The 21,185-nt window shown below is 42.8% G+C and overlaps 1 protein-coding gene across 1 annotated transcript in view; it reads left to right on the top strand.

The window, feature by feature from the left end:
- The first annotated feature begins 2,329 nt into the window (after nt 1–2,329).
- Nucleotides 2,330–21,185, top strand: part of LOC129096877 (semaphorin-6D-like) — a 71,104-nt gene continuing 52,248 nt past the window's right edge. The window contains exons 1-2 of the mRNA XM_054605561.1: nt 2,330–2,414; nt 20,605–20,733. The gene's annotated coding sequence lies outside the window, so the exon portion shown is untranslated. The remainder of the gene's footprint in view (nt 2,415–20,604; nt 20,734–21,185) is intronic.

The raw sequence follows: 21,185 nt of genomic DNA, 5'->3' as shown, positions 1-21,185 counted from the left end.
TTGGACGTATCGTTGACGTAGCGTTGGAGTCATCTACGTTTTTGGTTTCTAGTGTGGACAGAGATATTTTGTAAGACGAAGGTGGTGTGGACATAAGTTCATTTTAAATATATCTGTATAAAAAAACGCCCATAACATCATTGGTACCATCTACTGAGAATCAGTGATATTAGTGATAAGAGGTGCCTGCGCAGACTAAATGACATGAAAGACAAAACCCACACAGACGCATTCTGTCCTCCGTCTGGAAAGAGATAAAAAGAATCAACAAGTTCTAGCTTTCAACTTATAAAATATTGCCGACAACACTTATGTCATATTACGATATCCAAAATCTAAGACCATAACTAATCTCATACAATATAGATATAATATTAATATATTGCCCAGCACTAATCTGTCGCCCTAGTGCATGCTGGGAGGGTCCCAACACACCAACCTCATCTAACTGGGATCACATGACTAACCAATCATATCAACACCGATGGTTTCAACTCTCTACTCACTCAGCCTTTATTTCAAATAGAAACGTATCATTACCTTTACTTAGTTGAGCCACATTTGACTTCCTGTTCAAAGCTTTCTGTCCCTCAGTGTCTCCGGGTGGAAACATGGAAGTTCAGAGTGAAGACATCATCGTTTAATCAGGCGAACAGGAACGCTAACTCAAGCATAATCAAAAGATTATTTCCCCAGACATCACCACAGCTCATATCCTGTAATTTGTTATTTTTCATAAACAGGAGGAGGACATGAAGGGATTTGGTTTATGTTCTGAGCGTCTCCTTCACTTTTCTTTTTCCACTTTGCTCTAATTATCCTGCAGAGAAACAAAGTCGGTTTGTCAGCTGGAAATTTAATTGAAGTTTCCGTGTGGAAATCATTTTGCGGGCGTGGAGAGTTCTCAGGAGAGGAACGCTCTGATTATTACTACTTTTAATTTTTACTGCACCGAAGAGGAAGTAAAGCCGGCGTTGGACCTGCTGAGTGTGTTCAGTTTTATCTCCACAGCAGGAAATCAGAAGATGAATTATGAGTCTCTGTTTTATTCACACACAGATAGAATATAGTTTGTGTTCATGATCTTTTAAAACATAATTATTTTATTAGACAAGCAGCAGAAGGAAGTTTATTATATCAAACTAGAACAAATTGCACTCAATGATTAATTCAATATTTGATAAGCAGAACATTTAATTAAAAAGCATAAGAGGATGTGCTTCTATTTTGTCTTTCATATCATTATAGATTTAATGTTTTAGATTATTTTCATCTGACAACACAAACATCACATCGAGTATTTTAATATTTTCTGACATTTTATAGATGAAACCATTAATCGATTCTTCAGCAGATGAATGGATTAATGTAGCGCCTACATTACCCACAAAGCACCTCTTCCTCTGTCAGTTCAGTGTCAGATTGAGGTTGTGCAGAATCCCCCAGACCTCTTTCATTTCACACACTCATTTTAACAGATGTGCATTAGAAGTTAGAACACCTGGAGCTAAAAGTGAGGAGACGAGAAACAAAAAACAATTATTCATTATTTTACTATTATATCAGTCCTGCAGTCTTTAAATGGCTTATCGTTAATCCTGCAAGTACTCTAATATTACTCACTGTATTCCTATTAGTTGTTGCACTTATTGAATTTGTATTTGTTTGTTGCACTCGTAGTAAGTAACTTGCCTCTGCACTATACTTTTGCTCTGGTTTATGCTTTAAGATGCTTGTTTAAGAAAGGAGATGCACTGATGACTTCTGGTGACTAGTAGTTCTCTTGAATACCTATGTTGAATACACTTCCTGTAAGTCGCTTTGGATAAAAGTGCTAAAAATGACTGTAATGTAATATTATGATTATATATATTCAAATATATATCATTAAAAAAATGTATTGAGACAAATCATATTACAAGCAAAGGAAGAACATTATTTAATATATATATATTTTATTTAAAGAGAAATAGAGGTTAAATGATGAACACAATCAATCCTTTCCTTCTCTTCAACATGTTTTAATCTAGTTATTAACCACTGAGAGAACACAGTGGCTTTAAAGTGAAGAGGGGCGGAGTCAGGCCTCTGATTGGCTGCTGGGGTCTGCTATGTTAATGAGGAGGGCGTGGCCTGGAGCCGGAGCCGCTGCGCCGCTGAGCGTCACCTCAGAGCCGCCTGGACCCACACACACACACACACACACACACTGTTAACACACACACACACACACTGTTAACACACACACACACTGTTAACACACACACACACACACCGCACCGCTGGACTACACCGCACCGCTGGACTACAGCAGGCTCGGTACCGGAGCAGGACTGTGTCTGAGGGAAGAACAACCGGAGAGACTGTGGATTACCGGGAGCGCGCTCCGTGCCTGCGGAGCTGCGGACGCAGAGGTGAGCACACACACACACACACACACACACACACACACACACACACACACACACACACACACACACACACACACACACACACACACACACACACAGTATGTATGTATCAAGTGTATGTTAATGCGTGAAGAAGCAACGCGTCACGGGATGAAGAGTGAGTGTGTGTGTGTGTGTGTGTGTGTGTCAAGTGTGTGTGTGTGTGTGTGTGTGTGTGTGTGTGTGTGTGTGTGTGTGTGTGTGAGTGTGTGTGTGTGTGTGTGTGTGTGTGTGTGTGTGTGTGAGTGTGTGTGTGTGTGTGTGTGTGTGTGTGTGTGTGTGTGTGTGAGTGTGTGTGTGTGTGTGTGTGTGTGTGTGTGTGTGTGTGTGTGTGTGTGTGAGTGTGTGTGTGTGTGTGTGTGAGTGTGTGTGTGTGTGTGAGTGTGTTGTGTGTGTGTGTGTGTGTGTGTGTGTGTGTGTGTGTGTGTGTGTGTGTGTGTGTGAGTGTGTGTGTGTGTGTGTGTGTGTGTGTGTGTGTGTGTGTGTGTGTGTGTGTGTTAACAGTGTGTGTGTGTGTGTGTGTGTGTGTGTGAGTGTGTGTGTGTGTGTGTGTGTGTGTGTGTGTGTGTGTGTGTGTGTGTGTGTGTGTGTGTGTGTGTGTGTGTGTGTGTGTGTGTGTGTGTGTGTGTGTGTGTGTGCGCGTGCATGTTTGGCAGTTTTGATTGATGGCTGTCAATCACCCGGTCCTCAGTGTGCAACAACAACAAACAGTGTGTGTGTGTGTGTGTGTGTGTGTGTGTGTGTGTGTGTGTGTGTGTGTGTGTGTGTGTGTGTGTGTGAGTGTGTGTGTTAGGACTGATGTGTGTGCTGTCTGACGGACTGATGGGGGCTGTCTGTAGGACTGATGGGGGTCAGTCAGGACTTCCTCAGTCATGGGGGATGATGGGTCATCAGGACTCTGCGGCCTGAGAGGATGATGGGGGAGTAGGATGAGGGTCTGTGGACTGATGGGGGTCTGTAGGACTGAAAGGGTCTGTAGGACTGATGGGGTCTGTAGGACTGATGGGGGTCTGTAGGACTGATGAGGGTCTGTAGGACTGATGGGGGTCTGTAGGACTGATGGGGGTCTGTAGGACTGATGGGGGTCTGATGGACTGATGGGGTCTGTAGGACTGATCATGTGATCACTGATGGGGTCAGGACTGATGGGGTCTGTAGGACTGATGAGGGTCTGATGGACTGATGGGGTCTGTAGGACTGATGGGGGTCTGTAGGACTGATGGGGTCTGATGGACTGATGGGGGTCTGATGGACTGATGGGGTCTGTAGGACTGATGGGGGTCTGTAGGACTGATGGGGGTCTGTAGGACTGATGGGGGTCTGTAGGACTGATGGGGGTCTGTAGGACTGATGGGGTCTGTAGGACTGATGGGGTCTGTAGGACTGATGGGGGTCTGATGGACTGATGGGGGTCTGTAGGACTGATGGGGGTCTGTGGGACTGATGGGGGTCTGCAGGTCTGATGAGGGTCTGCAGGACTCATGCGGGTGCAGGACTTGGTCTGACCCCCTTCGCTGCTCCTGCTCCTCGTTTTCTTCACATTTCCTTTAAAACCCGCTGAGCTCCATGAAGACTCTTTATTTATGGATCCATATCCGGGTCCAGGTTCTGATCCTGATCCAGGTCCAGGTCTGTTGCGTACTGACCCATTAGGAGACTGGTTTTATCCGGGCTCTGCTCATGATGGACTCATTTGTTCAGATCCTCATAATGAGTCTTCATCTGATCCCCGTCCAGAACCCAGACATGTGATCCTGGATCTGGTTTGGTCCCGGTTCTTTGGACCCGGATCATCAGAGTTCACGCTGGTGACTCAGCATCAGTTTTATTTCATATTTGATCTCTGCTTTTATTTTGAAATATCTTTATTTATTATAATGTATCCTCTCTGATGACATCATGAGTTTATTAAACAACAGAACCCTCATAAATGATGTAAACACTGTGTTGTGGTTCTGGATTATGAATCTAATGACGTCACTAATGTTAAGTCTTGATCCTGGAAACGATCCATCAGCACTGAGTCTACTCTGGAGGGCTGGAGGTCATCTGACCGGACCCTGATTATCTAACCCAGTGGTTCTGAACCTCATTGGAGGTTCTGAACCCTGCGAGCTTCATCAGTGCATTCACCGAACCCTTCGTATTTGGAAAAATAAAATATGATTTCTTCAAAACATAGGTATATATTTTATTAGTGCACAAAATGAACCATGCATCAGTTCACTGTGTGCAAAGAACAAAACCAACAAAACATGAATTTCACACAAAAACATAACTCAGTGAATGATTTGCGATCAGGTACGCAAGTACGATGCTGTGAGGATCGGTTTGTCGACAAACAAAACATGAATTTCACACAAAAACATAACTCAGTGAATATTTACTGCAAATCAATGTGACTTTTGCTGTTGCCTTTCAGATACAAGTTCAGAAATGCGCGGCTTCACCTTGGCAAGTGCCACTCTCATATCATTTTCACAGCAAAGTCTGTTCCTTTTCTTAGTTTTCATGTCCACATCCTCAAAGGATTGCTCACAAAGATACGTTGTAACAAACGGTGTGAGTATCTCAAGGGCTTTCTGCAATACGAGAGTATGGTACGATTTGGTGACACCAACACGTTGAGAGCGTTGTTGTTCTGAAGAGTTGCTGTTGAAGCTGCTCTGCTGAAGCTCAATGATTTCGTCGAGGCATTCATCGTTGACATCTGCTGTCATCTGCTGAACGCAGCATAAGTTTTAGCTTTCTCCGTGCTTTTTGGGCTACCCGAGCCACCGTACCGTTATGCGGCGCTCGGTGTGAACGCACCTTAAGGAATAGACGGTCATTAATTTTTAAAGCGGCGGCTCACTTGACCGCAGTGTGTGTCTGCCGAACCCCTGAGAGTGACTCATGAACCCCTGGGGTTCGATCGAACCCAGGTTAAGAACCACTGATCTAGACCCTGATCAGACCCTGATTATCTAGACCCTGATCAGACCTCGATCAGACAACAATCAGACCCTGTTTGGACCCTGATCAGGATTTAAGAGTAAATTCTCAAAGTAAACATCGTCAGTCGTCCTAAACGTTTTTATTAACGGGTTTGAACTTTTTTATTAAACGTGTAATCAGATTCCTCATAACTTAACGGTCTAAACCGACCCGTGGTCCTGAAGGTCCTGAAGGTCCTGAAGGTCCTGAAGGTGGTCTTCCTGCTCGTCTCTTCAGGAAGGACGCCGTTCCGCCAATTAACCGCCAGTTATGAGTCGGATATTGAATTATTAATGCCAACATTGATGCTCTCCGGCCTCCTGATCATAAATATATTCATAATGTATCATAAAGCTGACGGAGGTTGAAGCGTTTGACACGGGAAACAGATTCCACGCTCCGTGTTGAGCGTCCAGAGTGTTTAGAGGCGGACGTCAACGTTTATGAGACGATGATTTCAGATTCATTCCTGGTTAAAACACAAACGTGTGTTTCCTGTGGAGAGAAATGGGTCGTAAAACGTCCCGATGCACCTGAACGCTGCGCAGGAGATTTATTTCATTTAAAGGCTTTTTACACACAATGTTTTATGGAAGATGAATTTATCAACTGGTGATAAATCACTTAGTTCATAAAAGGCAGAAAGTAGTGAATTCAATCTGAGAGGACCAGAGAATTAAACATTAGTGATTATTAAACATTTTATCATGCACGAATAATCATTTATTATTTGAGCCTTCAGCAGAGTCCAGAGGTTTACATTCTGTAACTGTTTAAGAAGTAACAGAAAGAATATTAAAACACTCATCTGGACAGAAGTATGTGGACACAACAAACCGTGTGTCTGTTTCCTCCTTCAGTCACATTTTGTTTCATAGCAGTGAAGGTCGTTCTTCTTTCTACCATGAAGACGGCGGGTCAGAAATATGGAATGTTTTTAAAAGACGATAAGAAACGATCAGATGACATGTTGGAAAAAATGTCCCTGAACACAACGTAAGAAATGTTGATCACGTTTGGTGAGAAAGACTTTTACCTCAATCACCTCTGATTGAACCAGAATAACCAAGACCAGGGTCAGGGTCAGGATCAGGATCAGGGTCAGGATCAGGGTCAGGATCAGGATCAGGATCAGGGTTAAGGAAGAAGGAAACAGTTTAAAATGGAAAACTGGAGAAATGAAACTTTGTCATCATCATCTGCAAGAAATAATCAAATGTTGGAGGGAAAGGAGAGAAGGGAGGGAAGTAAAATAAAGGGAGGGATGAAAGGAAGTGAAGAAAAGGAAAGTGAGGATAGTGGAGGGAGGAAGGGAAGGTAGTAGGAAAAGGAAAGAAGGAAAGGAAGAAAGGGAGGTGAAGGAAGGAAAGAGAATGGAAGTAAAAAAGGAAGGAGGGAAGAAAGAAAGGTAAAGAAGTGAGGGAGGAAGGGAAGGAAGTAGGAAAAGTTTCAGGTTCAGGGTTCAGGAAGAAGGAAGCATCCTCAGTGAGCCGGTCCTCCTCAGTGAACCTGGTTCATGATGTGTTCACAGACTCCTTCCTGTAGTTTGCATGATTTAAATCTATTGTTTTCTTGTTGTACATCCGTCTGTGTTTCCTCTGTCATCCTGCATGAGGTCAAAGTTCACCGGTCTCTTTGTTTAGAGAATATAAACCCGGATTAACACCAAAACCACAGTTCCCAGTAACCCCCCCGTCTAGACTGCGTCCTCTATTGTTCACTACGGTGTGTTCAGGTGTTGTTGTTAAAACCAGACTCACAGCTACCGGTCAGTGTGTGTGTGTGTGTGTGTGTGTGTGTGTGTGTGTGTGTGTGTGTGTGTGTGTGTGTGTGTGTGTGTGTGTGTGTGTGTGTGTGTGTGTGTGTGTGTGTGTGTGTGTGTGTGTGTGTGTGTGTGTGTGTGTTAACCTTGAGGTGCGTTTGAGGTGCGTTTGGTCACAATGACCCGGGCGTCCCCGGTGGGTGGGCGGGGGGGGGGGGGAGTAGAGAATAATGTTTTTCCAGAGCAGATTAGCGTCGTCGCCGTGGAAGCCTCCGAACCGCCGCATGTCATCAGACAATGAGAGCCACGGGACTCATCTTCTGTTCTAATCCTGTGTGTGTGTGTGTGTGTGTGTGTGTGTGTGTGTGTGTGTGTGTGTGTGTGTGTGTGTGTGTGTGTGTGTGTGTGTGTGTGTGTGTGTGTGTGTGTGTGTGTGTGTGTGTGTAAAAATGGAGAAATGAAACTTTGTCATCATCATCTGCAAGAAATAATCAAATGTTGGAGGGAGGAGCAAGGAGAGGGAAGGGAAGAGGGAGGGAATGGAAGAAGGAAAGAACTGAGGGAATGGAGGATAGGGGAGGTGAAGGAAAAAAAAGGAAGGAGGTGAAGGAATGGAAGAAAAGGAAAGAAGTGAGGGAAGTGGATGGAGGAAGGAAAGGAAGTATGAAAGGGAAAGAAGGGAAGGTGGGATGGAAGTGAAGGAAGGGATGATAATGGTAGTAAAAAAGGAAGAAAGGGAGGGAGGAAGGGAAGGAAAAAGAGAGGAAGAGAGAGTGTGGTTCTCTGTCAAGTCTTCCTTTGAGCAAGGCAGCTCCACTGGTAACGGGTCACTGGGACGACACACCATTTAAATATGATGATAAATAAAATGTCTCTGGCTTTTCTAAGATAAATTCTTATAATGGTGGAAAACACACACACACACACACACACACACACACACACACACACACACACTGTATATATGTGTGTGTGTGTGTGTGTGTGTGTGTTGTCGTGGCGCTCAGCGATACAAAACGAGGGAATCCAGACGACAGGAAGTTCTCAGACCTTTAATCTGTCTTCATGTGCGTTTGATTTCCACTCCCTCACCTTCCTGTTTCACCGCCTGTCTCTGTGGCTGCAGGGTGTGACGAATGAAACGCACCTTTCTTTTTTTTGTTTCTTCCTCTTCCTCTCGTTGGTTTTTCGTCAGTATTCCGTTGTGACGGTGACGCAACGCGGTGAAAACTGTGATGAGTGAGAACGACAGATACTGAAGATAAACAGGAAGTCAGACTCTAACGTGTCTAACGGAGAAGTTTACCGGGTCGTCCTCTCAGTGTTCGTTCATCTCCTCCTCTGGAGTTCAGTGGTGGTGTGGGTTCATTCATTCATCTCCTCCTCTGGAGTTCAGTGGTGGTGTGGGTTCATTCGTTCATCTCCTCCTCTGGAGTTCAGTGGTGGTGTGGGTTCATTCGTTCATCTCCTCCTCTGGAGTTCAGTGGTGGTGTGGGTTCATTCGTTCATCTCCTCCTCTGGAGTTCAGTGGTGGTGTGGGTTCATTCGTTCATCTCCTCCTCTGGAGTTCAGTGGTGGTGTGGGTGTTCATCTCCTCCTCTGGGGTTCATCTCCTCCTCTGGAGTTCAGTGGTGGTGTGGGTTCATTCGTTCATCTCCTCCTCTGGAGTTCAGTGGTGGTGTGGGTGTGTTCATCGTGGCCTCAGGTTCTCTGTGTGTTTGTAGCGTCTGAATCATGCATGAACGCTAAACAAGAGCTGCATAAAACATTAAACTCTCACATGCATATTTCACGTGAGAGCGTGTTGGGAGATCGTTGTGATCCTCCAGAGTCACATGACACACGGTGAGGCCCAAAGCGAGGACCGGCCTAACTGTCCTCACTATGAAGGTCCGACACGTGGTCCCCACAAGGATAGCTGTACAAGTACACACACACACACACACACACACACACACACACACACACACACACACACACACACACACACACACACACACACACACACACACTCTGCCAGGTGACCTCTGTGGAGCTTCACTTCCTGCTCTATTGATCAGCTGCTGGCAGCAACACAACACACACACCTCTGTCTCTACAGGTGTGTGTGTGTGTGTGTGTGTGTGTGTGTGTGTGTGTGTGTGTGTGTGTGTGTGTGTGTGTGTGTGTGTGTGTGTGTGTGTGTGTGTGTGTGTGTGTGTGTGTGTGTGTGTGTGTGTGTGTGTGTTGCTGACTGCTGGATCACAGCAGACTCAAACTTCCAGAGAGAGAATCAATAGTTTGGCAAAGGAAGGTGTTTTCTGACATGATGTGGATCAATGAGCTGTAGAGACCGATAAAAGATAAATGTTATATAATAGTAACTGCATGATGAATTAATATGAAAGGTAAATAAAAGCATGTTTGAACTTTGAATGAGGAGAAGGAGTTAACGACATAGAGTCCGTTGTTTTAAACTTAAAGACAAAAACATGTTTGGTCTGCTCCGTCTGCTGTACAGCTGGGCAAATCAAACGCACCCGGGGGGCGAGACAAATCAAACAACACCAAGGCTGCAAATATTATATGTCGAGGGCTTTTATTGTGAAAGGAGAGACCAGAAGGAGTGGATCTGGTCCGGCTGCATTTGTCAAGGTTGAAACGACTAATAAAGTTTGCTGTTTTTGGTTCTGTGTTGTTGTTTGTAAATAAATCAATGTGTTCCTGAACCTCACTGAGTTGTTTCCTGTGGAAGTTTATTTTGAAAAGGCCGCATTCATGTAACCAGCAGAATGTGACACGTGTTTGTGGACCTTTGTAGAAAAAACGAGGAGTAACTTTTGAGAAGATCATCTGAGCGGTTGTTTGAGGACACGTTGACGTGTTGACTTCAAGAGTTTGAGTTGTTTGTCTGCTTCATGTTGATGTTCTTAAAGAGGAGACACAAACAGAGACGGCTAGAGATGTTATCTTTTTCAAAATAAGAGATTGTCGTGTTTAATCCTGGACGAGACGGCAGGAATCTGATAAAGAGCTTTTACTCTGAAGCTTAAACGTGAATCTGAGATGTCTGATAAAACTTATTTACTGCTGTTTGTTGTGTCTGTAGTTTTATTTTTACATATTTGACTGACGTTAGCTTGATTTAAATTATTTTTATTGGAGGTGAAAATCTTCTTTCTCATCGTTTTAATTAAAGCAGAAACAGAATGTGTGCGTTTTATCTTTTAATCTGGCGGGGCTCCGTTCTGGCCGATTCTATTTGTCGTTTTATATTTAAAAAATAAGATATTAAAGATCTTGTTTTGTTTAGTGTTAATAAATCCAGAGCAGCCTCTTCCTTTACAGCGGTGCGTTCACTTGCTGTGGGAAGATCCGGCTCATTTCCTTTATGGAAACATTTATAAATGTTTTTATACTCAACATGCAGTTTGTTTCATTATTCTCTGAAACTCCAGAGGACGAACGAAATAAATGAACTGTGAAGAATTAAAAACACAACGAGTGTAAAGAACAAAACCTCATAAACCTCCACTATGAGGAGGAGGAATCATAAATAATGTTATAATTATCTATAAACTCATATCTCATATTCATGGACTACTTTATTGCCTTTATACAAACCCTGTAAAGTATTAAATGTTTTATATCGTAATAAAGGTTGAATATCCTGTAAACTATTTGATTTGGCTGCAGAATATTTAGTATAATGTAGATTTATAACACTTCCTGTTTCTAAAACATCTTAAACAATAAATGAACCTTCTCTGTAAATCTCATTTTGTCGTCTGATAGACGACAAAGCGTGACGACCTCACGTGACACGCCGGTCGTTATGACGGCATTTTCTGACACAGGAGGAGGAGGAGAGTGAGGAGGATGAGGAGGAAGAGGACAAGGGGGAAGAGAGTGAGGAGGAAGAGGAGCAGCAGGAGAAGGAAGAGGAGGAGGAAGAGGAGCAGCAGGAGAAGGAAGAGGAGGAAGAGGATGAGGGGGAAGAGGAGGAAGAGAGTGAGGAGGAAGAGGAAAAGTAGGAGGAAGAGGAGGACGAAAGGAGAAAAATAGAGAGGAAGAGGAGGAGGAAGGTTAAGTTCAGTACGTCTGCTTTACTCTTCTGTTGAAACACATCGAGTGTTCGCCTCAGACTACAGAGGTCAAAGGTCACCGGGTTCAGGTTGGGGTCTGGACAGCATGTGGTCCCGCCTCCTGCGATTAGTCCCTCCCCTTTGAACCTGGCCCCTCAGAACAGGAGCCTCAGTGTACATATTCTTTTTATCAGTGGATATTTGTGACGGTGACGTCTGATAAACAAAGCGTGACGACCTCTTGCAGAGTTTTTGCACGTGACACGCCAGTCGTGATGATATTTTTAAACACAAAGGAAACAGAATTCTGAATTATTCTTCAACAAACTGCCGAAGAAAATAAACTAATAATAATTGAAATAATTGAAATGAAAATGATTCTGGTTTTCTGACAGAAAGAGAGAAACTTCTTCATCTGCTGACGGGAAAGTGATTATTAAAAATAAAACTCAGAGGTGAGGAGGAGGGAGAGGAAGAAGAAGAAGAAGGAGGAGGAGGAAGGGGAAAAAAGTGAGGAGGAAGAGGAGAGTGAGGAAGAGGAGGAAGAAGAAGAAGAGGAGAGTGAGGAAGAGGAGGAGGAGTTCCAAGCAGAAATTGACAAATGTTTCTGAACTTTATTTTGAAAATACAGAAGAATAGGAGTTGTTTTTCATAATAAATCCTACAAATCGTCGTCTGAGGAGAAGTTAACTTGATATTTTATATATTTTAAGGTCTTCTTGATCTTCAGCATACGTTCTTCAGTGTGGTGTGAGAACTTAATGGTCTCCAGTTAGAGTTTGTTATCAGGACCAGTTCAGTCACTGGTTCCTCCTGTTCCCAGTCTCTCTCTGTTCTGATCTAACTGGTGAGGTTTCAGCTTCTCATCCACACAGTGAAGTGTTGCTGTAAAGTGCTGTAAACACTTAGAGGAGTACTTCATGTATTTATATGACGTTTACTGTCTTATGTACCAAAAGGATGTGATGCGTTCAGGGTCCCGACGCTTCGCCGTCGTTCACAGCTGCATGTCTCTGTTTGTTTCAGCTCGTTGTTCAGTGAGAAGAATGTGTGAAGAGCAGAAAACCATTAGAGCTGGTTGTGTGTGTGTGTGTGTGTGTGTGTGTGTGTGTGTGTGTGTGTGTGTGTGTGTGTGTGTGTGTGTGTGTGTGTGTGTGTGTGTGTGTGTGTGTGTGTGTGTGTGTGTGTGTGTGTGTGTGTGTGTGTGTGTGTTGGCTGACCTCCAAGCTACCAGGATCGACTTGCTGCCAAACATGTGCAGAGCGGCTGCAGCGCATTTCACACTCAAGCTGTGTGTGTGTTTCAATGTGTGTGTGTGTGTGTGTGTGTGTGTCTCTCAGCATGTGTGTGTGTGTGTGTGTATGTGTGTGCGTCTCAGCATGTGTGTGTGTTTGAGTGTGTGTTACCTTTCTGCTCTCGTTGATAATTTGTCGACTCATCCTCTCGTTTTTATCGTATCTTTATCCGTCTCACTGGAAAGATTCATCCGGTGACCTTCCATTCACTCTGATCAACACACACACACACACACACACACACACACACACACACACACACACACACACACACACACACACACACACACACACAACAATACATGGATTAGTCCGTTCTGTGTGTTAATTAGCAGCAGATTTACCAAACAGAAACTTGTTTGTTTGAGTTAATGAGTTTATTAAATGTATTACTTTATAGGTATTATTATTATTATTATTATTATTAATAATAATAATATCCTATTATAATAATAATAATCTTAATATTTTAAAAAGAAGTATAAATCCGAGCTGTTAAAATCATATTTTTTCTATTTCAATTGTAATCTTTAACACTAGTTCATTGGCTGTTAGTCTCATGATGTGTTACAAAGGTTTAATCTAAAATCACATCTATTGTGATTGATAATGACAATAATAATTATTTTTATATCACTTATCAAAACGAGCATTTTGCAGTATTTTACAGGCAAACAAAGAAGAATAAAAGATAGAATACAATATCAGATACACATTTAAACAAATCTGAACATATTTATTAAACTACAAGTAGCCTACAGATCTAACAGGATGTAAACATTTCTGTGACTTCCTGTTTATTCTTTACGCGTTCATGAAACACAAAATGAATCGTCTGAAAACACCTCGTATAAACCAGTAAAAATAAGAGTTTCTTCTTCTCTTTAATTCATTCTTTTCTTCTTGTTGGAGGCTGATCCTCGTTTTCATTCTGAAACGTGAAATAATGAATACTCCTGTTCATGACCTCCTGCTGTATGAGGTCTGATTTGCATCCAGCTGAAGTGAAATCTTCCAGCTTCCTGTTTGTTCTGGAGGAGAGCGAGTGTCTGATTTCCCTCGGCCATAAACCAAATCACAATCAAATCGGCCTCGACCGGCGGCTTTGCATGAGGCGGGAGTCTGACTCGGTGTCACGCTTCACGCCGCCGTCTCTTTTATTAATTTCATCTCTGATTCTTTCATTTTCTCCCCGGCTGCACGGCTTCCTCGCTCACAGCCTCAAAACCTCTCACAAGATGTTTTTTCGCCTCATTTGCTGAAAAACCTGCCGAGAACTCACCGCCCAACGGCTCCAACGCCGGGGTGTGTTTTATTTACAGACAGACCGTTAACCATCACAGTGTTAAATAAAGTTTTACTGACGATCGTTCTCCTCCAATATTCAGTCAAATATGAGATCAGAACGTCATTTATGCTTCTCTAGTCTCTGATCTCTGATAATGTTACATTGTAAACAACCAGTCTGTGTTTAAACCAACAGGAGAGCTAGTAACGTTAGCAGCACCGCTAACGGCTAACAGGAGGAGAGCTAGTAACGTTAGCAGCACCGCTAACAGCACCGCTAGTAACGTTAGCAGCACCGCTAACGGCTAACAGGAGGAGAGCTAACGGCTAACAGGTTAGCAGCACCAGCACCTAACGGCTAACAGGAGGAGAGCTAGTAACGTTAGCAGCACCGCTAACGGCTAACAGGAGGAGAGCTAGTAACGTTAGCAGCACCGCTAACGGCTAACAGGAGGAGAGCTAGTAACGTTAGCAGCACCGTTAACGGCTAACAGGAGGAGAGCTAGTAACGTTAGCAGCACCGTTAACGGCTAACAGGAGGAGAGCTAGTAACGTTAGCAGCACCGTTAACGGCTAACAGGAGGAGAGCTAGTAACGTTAGCATGATGTGTTCACATGCAATCTGTAAAATGTAGTGTTGGTGATAAACTTGAATAAATCCAGTAGTTGAAGGAGATGTTTGAATTGAATTTGAATTGTGTGTTTTTATGAATGAATAAAAACACTATAAATTACTATAACAAAGTAAAAGTATAACATTTAGTATATTTGATGGTTTACTGACAAATAGTCTGGATCCTTGTAGACCAGCTGCTTTAATCAAACAACAAAGGGATCTTTATCTGACAATATGGATCAGCAATGATTATTGATAAGTAGTCATTTTTTTTTTGTTAAGGATCTCTAAAAGTTATATTTGCTCCTTTTTTTATTTTGTTCCGATCGGTGAGTTTATTGACCCGTTGCTGGTCTATCGCCGTCTCTCAGGAGCTCCAGTCTTTGTCTGGTCTTCAGTTAGATAACGGCTTCATCGCTCTGATGAGGCTCTTCACTGATGGAGAGCTCAGTTTCAGAGACCGGAGCCTCCACTTCAGTCTGTCTGATGTTTGGACACGTTCACTGTCTCTTCCTCCAGAGTTTCATTAAGTGACGGTCTTCATTCGAGCAGCTCCTCCCAGGAGAGAAGAGAGCAGCTCAACCCAAATGATGTGGAACTGAATTAAGCAGATAACGACGAAATGAATCCTCAACACATTCAAATGAATTCACATAATAGAGCTCTGCAGGAATGAGTCCTAAACCCAGACATGAGTCAGCAGTATTTCAGTTCCTGTTCGCTCATCTGGAAGTCCATGTTCATTCTGAATGTGTCTGAAATAAAGTCTAAAACCAGCTGGAGAGATTTTAACGTTTAGTTCTACGATATAAAATAGGTCAGTGAACGCACCTCTGGTGAGTTTAGATCAGTGGTTCTTAACCTGGGTTCGATCGAGGGATGAGTCACTCTCAGGGGTTCGGCAGACACACACTGCGGTCAAGTGAGCCGCCGCTTTAAAAAGGAATGACCGTCTATTCCTTAAGGTGCGTTCACACCGAGCGCCCCGTTCGGTGTGAACGCAGCATAACGGTACGGTGGCTTGGGTAGCCCAAAAAGCACGGAGAAAGCTAAAACTTATGCTGCGTTCAGCAGATGACAGCAGATGTAAACGATGAATGCCTCGACGAAATCATTGAGCTTCAGCAGAGCAGCTTCAACAGCAACTCTTCAGAACAACAACGCTCTCAACGTGTTGGTGTCACCAAATCGTACCATACTCTCGTATTGCCAAGAAAGCCCTTGAGATACTCACACCGCTTGTTACAACGTGTCTTTGTGAGCAATCCTTTTCTCGAGGATGGTGGACATGAAAACTAAGAAAAGGAACAGACTTTGCTGTGAAAATGATATGAGAGTGGCACTTGCCAAGGTGAAGCCGCGCATTTCTGAACTTGTATCTGAAAGGCAACAGCAAAAGTCACATTGATTTGCAGTAAATATTCACTGAGTTATGTTTTTGTGTGAAATTCATGTTTTGTTTGTCGACAAACCGATCCTCACAGCATCGTACGAAGTTGCGTACCTGATCGCAAATCATTCACTGAGTTATGTTTTTGTGTGAAATTCATGTTTTGTTGGTTTTGTTCTTTGCACACTGATTTTGTGTGCAACTGATGCATGGTTCATTTTGTGCACTAATAAAATATATACCTATGTTTTGAAGAAATCATATTTTATTTTTCCAATTACGAAGGGTTCGGTGAATGCACTGATGAAGCTCGCAGGGTTCAGAACCTCCAATGAGGTTAAGAACCACTGGGTTAGATGCTTTTTCTGTGTCCTTTTCTTTATGGCCTAACGTTAGCTTTTATCTTTACACTTTAAAACATCATACAAGTTGTGTTTGTATGTGAAGACTATCTTGAAGAACAAGAACTGTAAGACTCAAATGTTTGTTTGGCCAAGAATGGAAGAATCCCATTGGCTGTTTGCGGAGGAAACCAGTGTGATGACTTCCTGTTGGACTACAAACATGTGTCATCGCTGCCGCTCTCCTTACCTTCCGTCTCATAGAAATAGAACCAGAGTACGACAGACATTGAAGTGTTTTCCGTGGTCGTTAGTTTAGTGCAAAAGAACGTGGTGATGGTCGCTAGTTGTCATGGTTAGTTGTCATGGTTACAACACACATTCGGTGGGGTCGTGAAGTGTTAACGCAGATCGACAGGTAGAGAGCGGACGCAGCGCCAAAGAAGAATGGCTGGCTAGTTAGCTAGGCAGCTAACGTTAGCTCGTCCTTCGTAATGTCGAGGAGTGAGGTGAAGGGACTGCTAGACCCAGAAGCTAACTAACGAGCTAGCTTGTTCTGGAACCAGTGTAGCATTAAAGCATTGGGAGAATTAACGAGTTAGGTAATTAGCTAACTACCTAGCTTGTTATTTCCACCATGCTTTAGTGCTACACTGGTTCCAGAACACGAGGCTCATCTGTTGATAGCAGAGATCTTTCATGGCTGTGAGAAGAGTGTGAATGAAGCAATAAACTTAACTAATTTACTTTTGCTCTCTAAACACAGTTATTTCACAGATTTATTCTAAATTATAACGACCAAACATAAAGTTTGAGATTGAAAAACAACAAAATAAAATCAAAATAAACATATTAAATCATCTCAGACTTTAGATCCCAGTGTTTATGTTTAGATTTAATGTTTAAATATTTAAATTAATGTTAAAAAGTTGCAGAATTAGAACGTAAATACAAAACGAGACTCAGTGTGAAGGTTCTCCTCACGGCTCAGTAAGCTCAGCCAATCAGAAAGTCAACAGGAAGCTGTGTGTGTGTGTGTGTGTGAGTGTGAGTGTGTGTGTGTGAACGATGTTAATGGAGACAAATAGATTTGAGTTTCAGCATGAAAACATGACACGGTGTTCCGGGCCGTTAATGAACCGACCTCGTCCGCTCCGTGCGTTCACGTGTCAGAGCGGTGCTGCAGGGGCTGCTGGGTAATGGCGTGCTGAGACGAGTCAGCTGTGATTTTAAATTAATCTGTGTTCTGCACATTCAGATCAGAGAGAACAAACGAAGCGTCTGCAGAACATTCTCTGGTTTATTTACTGCAGTTTGTCTCCGAGATGCTAACGAACTGACACAAAGTTAATGAGTTATTGAGTTAATGAGTTAATGAGTTAATGAGTTAGTTAGTGAGTTAATGAGTTAATGAGTTAGTGAGTTAGTGAGTTACTGTATGAATTACTTATTGAGTTAGTAAGTCAGTTAATTACTTAGTGAGTTATTGAGTTAGTGAGTTGGTGAGCTAGTGAGTCAGTTAGTGAGTTAGTGAGTTAATTAATTTATGAGTTAATGAGTGAGTTAATGACTTAGTGAGTTTATGAATTAGTGAGTTTATGAGTCAGTGAGTTAGTGAGTTAGTTAGTTACTGTATACATGACTTATTGAGTTAGTAGGTCAGTGAGTTATTGAGTCAGTGAGTTTGTTGAGTCCCCTGAGTTAAAGTGTGTTTGACCGGTCCCTCCTGCTTTAGAGGACTCTCTCTCTTTAACCCTCTGAACCCTAAAGCAGTTTGGGAGATGCTTTTGCTTCCACAAGTTTCCACAAGTGTTCCCAATGTTGGAAATAAAAATTGAGGTTCTACATATTTTATATATTAAACTTTTTACATTTATACAACCTCTCCTCTCTGCTCTGTGTTCAGCAGCCTGAAGTTCAGTCAAAGATTCACAGATTTGTTGTCACATGACTGTTGGTCTCAGATGAATCAATCATGTCTTCATAGTTTCACTGAGGAGTTCAGAATTTAATGTTTTTATCAGAATCTGGTTAAAACAAACCGTTTATTTGTGGCGAGATTTTAAATCAGACATGAAGAATAAAATGGTTTTGATGAAATATCAAGATTTTTGTAATGGAAGCGTTTGTCTCACACAATGTGTTCAAGGACCGTCGGAAAGATGACAATCTGACGAATAGGACTGATTATACAGCTTCTGTCTGTGATAAACGGTGTAGTTATGGGGATTGTTGGAAGAAAATATGCTTTCACTACGTCAGCTCAGAATGATGTCGTTGTGTTTACTTTGGAGTGAGTTGGAAGCCGGACGTCTCAGACAGACTAAAGGTCGTCTTGGTCACGTGCTCTGACAGTGAGACCAGACTGTTCCTTCAAACATGGACCTTTATCTCCACCAGCCTACGTCTCTTCTCATGAATCAGGCAGCATGAACACTGACTCACTACAGGAAGTATCTCCAGAAGTTTTCTTCTTCTTGTGCATGTTTGGTCTTTTTCTTCCTCCACACTGAAACATCTGGAGATCTTTTCTCCAGACCTTCGTCTTCTCATCGGGACGGACGTCTCTCTTTGTCTCTGTGCGTTTAGGAATCACATCAACTCTTTAGCTCCAGTGGAGACATTTGAACTCCTGTTTGAATTTGTCTCTGCAGCTCTTCTTGTGTTCTAAAAGGATCCTTAAGAGGAAATCAGTGCAGAGCAGAGTCGTAGCTCTAATGCATCACACCGCTGGGGTTCTTTGTCTGTGTTCTCCTTTGTTCTCTGACTGCGTTCACACAGAAGCTTCATGTTCCTCAGATTGCTGCAGAGAAACAAACAGCAAAGTCTCTGTTTTCCAATTAAAGCAGCTAATTAGAGCCGAGAGCCGGGAAACAAACGAAAGAAGAGAGTGAAATATATCGCAACGACGTGAAAACGAATAAAAGAGAGAAAATGAAGTTTTCAGACGGTGTTCAGTTTGAGCCCTCAGTCGGTGGTTTCATGTCTTTAGGACGCCGTTCTCTCTCTCTTCACTTTAACTCCACTCTGCTGGTTCTTTTACCCGTCGAGCCGCTCAGAGACTCAAACAGCGGCTTCTCTTTCTGACCTTTCTCGTCCTGAAGCGTGGACCCGGTCTGAGCCTCGGGCCTGGATCCGGAGCGGCGCCGCGGCTCGATGGATTTTCTGCTCCGCTGCATGTTTCTGGACTTCAAAGTGCTTCAGAGGCCAAAAACATGAAACCCATCAATACGAGTCGTCATCCAATCATCTGAACATTTCACACTATGAGGGAAAGTTCTGACCGGCTGAAATATTCAGGACGTCTGTGGAGGAATGAAGTCACATGATCAGAGAAAGTCACAGCTTTAGAACAGATCCCAGAACAGGAGAGGAAACCAGGGACAATTTATAATGAATGTATTGTTTTATGACACACGTTGGTTTATTTGATGCTGCTGCACGTCTCTCTTTCTAAACACACGAAAAGATTAGATTAACAGTGATGAAATAGAACTTTACTAAATCGATACAATAAGATACGATACGATGAGAGGAGATTAATTATTTTATCTTATCGATTCCTTTCAATGCGAATCGATAAGATAAAGTACGATATGTGACGTTTCATCATGTGCATCACGATACGGGAAGATATAACTTATTCATCCCAAAGGAAATTCTCTCTTACAGCGGCTGGTTTGGACAATTGATTTATTTTTTTGTGAAATATAAAATGAGACGTTTAGAAAAAAGTAATTTTGATTTAGATTCACTATTTTAAGATCTGGTCCATTTTTTGAAGCGTTCATGGACCGTCGTCAATTTGAAAATCAAATGATAATTTCAGTTTTTACAGATTCTGGCTTTGATAAATATTGTAAGTTTGGCCATCTTTAAAATCCAGACGGAGAGTTTTTGGGTCCCGATATAGATCTTTAATTTTCTTTCTCTTTATATATATATATATATATATATATATATATATATACATAAAAGAAGTTGGTCTGTGTGTTCAGACTCGGATATGAACCAGTCCTTCCAGTCCGCTGTGGTCTGATCTCTACGTCCCACAATGCATCTGGATAAAGATGAAAGCAGAGTGGCTGCCTCTCTCCTCTGACGGGGCCGCTGTGGCGTAGTGGAGAGCAAGGTAGTTCTCCAATCAGAGGGTCGGTGGTTCGATACCCGGCCTCGGCAGTCGATGTGTCCTTGGGCAAGACACTTAACCCCAAGTTGCTCCTGAAGGCCATCGGTGTGGACTGATGATGAATGTTAGTTAGAGTCTGATGGTGGCACCTTGATGGTAGCCTGTCATCAGTGTGTGAATGGGTGAATGATATGTAACATACTACTGACTGTAAGTCGCTTTGGAGAAAAGCCTCTGCTACATGATTGTAATGTAATGTAATGTAATGACGTCTCTTCTTCTGTGGTGTTTCAGATTTCCAAACAGAGGAGTTAACCAGGAAGTGGACCACACCTCTTCTTCTCTTCCTGGATTTGGACTCTTCTCCTTCACTGATTGGCTCTCCTGTGACGCTGCTTGTGATTGGTCGGACCTGGATTCAAGGTAAGGAGACATTTGATCTCTTCTTCTTCTTCTTCTTCTTCTCCTTCTTCTCCTTCTTCCTCCGAGAATCTTAACGTTTTTAATAGATTTAAATTTAGATAAACAGATCAACCATCCTGCTGTTTGTTTCCATGTTTGAAGCTGTGAATATCTTTCCATGTGGACAAGAAGCAACCTGTTAATGATGACTGTGTGTGTGCGTGTGTGTGCGTGTGTGTGTGCGTGTGCGTGTGCGTGTGTGCGTGCGTGTGTGTGTGTGTGTGTGTGTGTGTGTGTGTGCGTGTGTGTGTGTGCGTGCAGTTGTTACATGACAACAAACTGCAGTGAGTAATTAATGAGTAAACACTGGAGGATGTGTACAGTTTGTGAGCCTCAGGGTGTGGGTGTGTGTGTGTGGTGTGTGTGTGTGTGTGTGTGTGTGTGTGTGTGTGTGTGTGTGTGTGTGTGTGTGT

Source organism: Anoplopoma fimbria, chromosome 10 (assembly GCF_027596085.1).
Source record: "Anoplopoma fimbria isolate UVic2021 breed Golden Eagle Sablefish chromosome 10, Afim_UVic_2022, whole genome shotgun sequence".
In the NCBI taxonomy this organism is placed as follows: Eukaryota; Metazoa; Chordata; class Actinopteri; order Perciformes; family Anoplopomatidae; genus Anoplopoma; species Anoplopoma fimbria.
The sequence above is the reverse complement of the archived record's forward strand: the minus strand, read 5'-3'. Positions and strand labels throughout refer to the sequence as shown.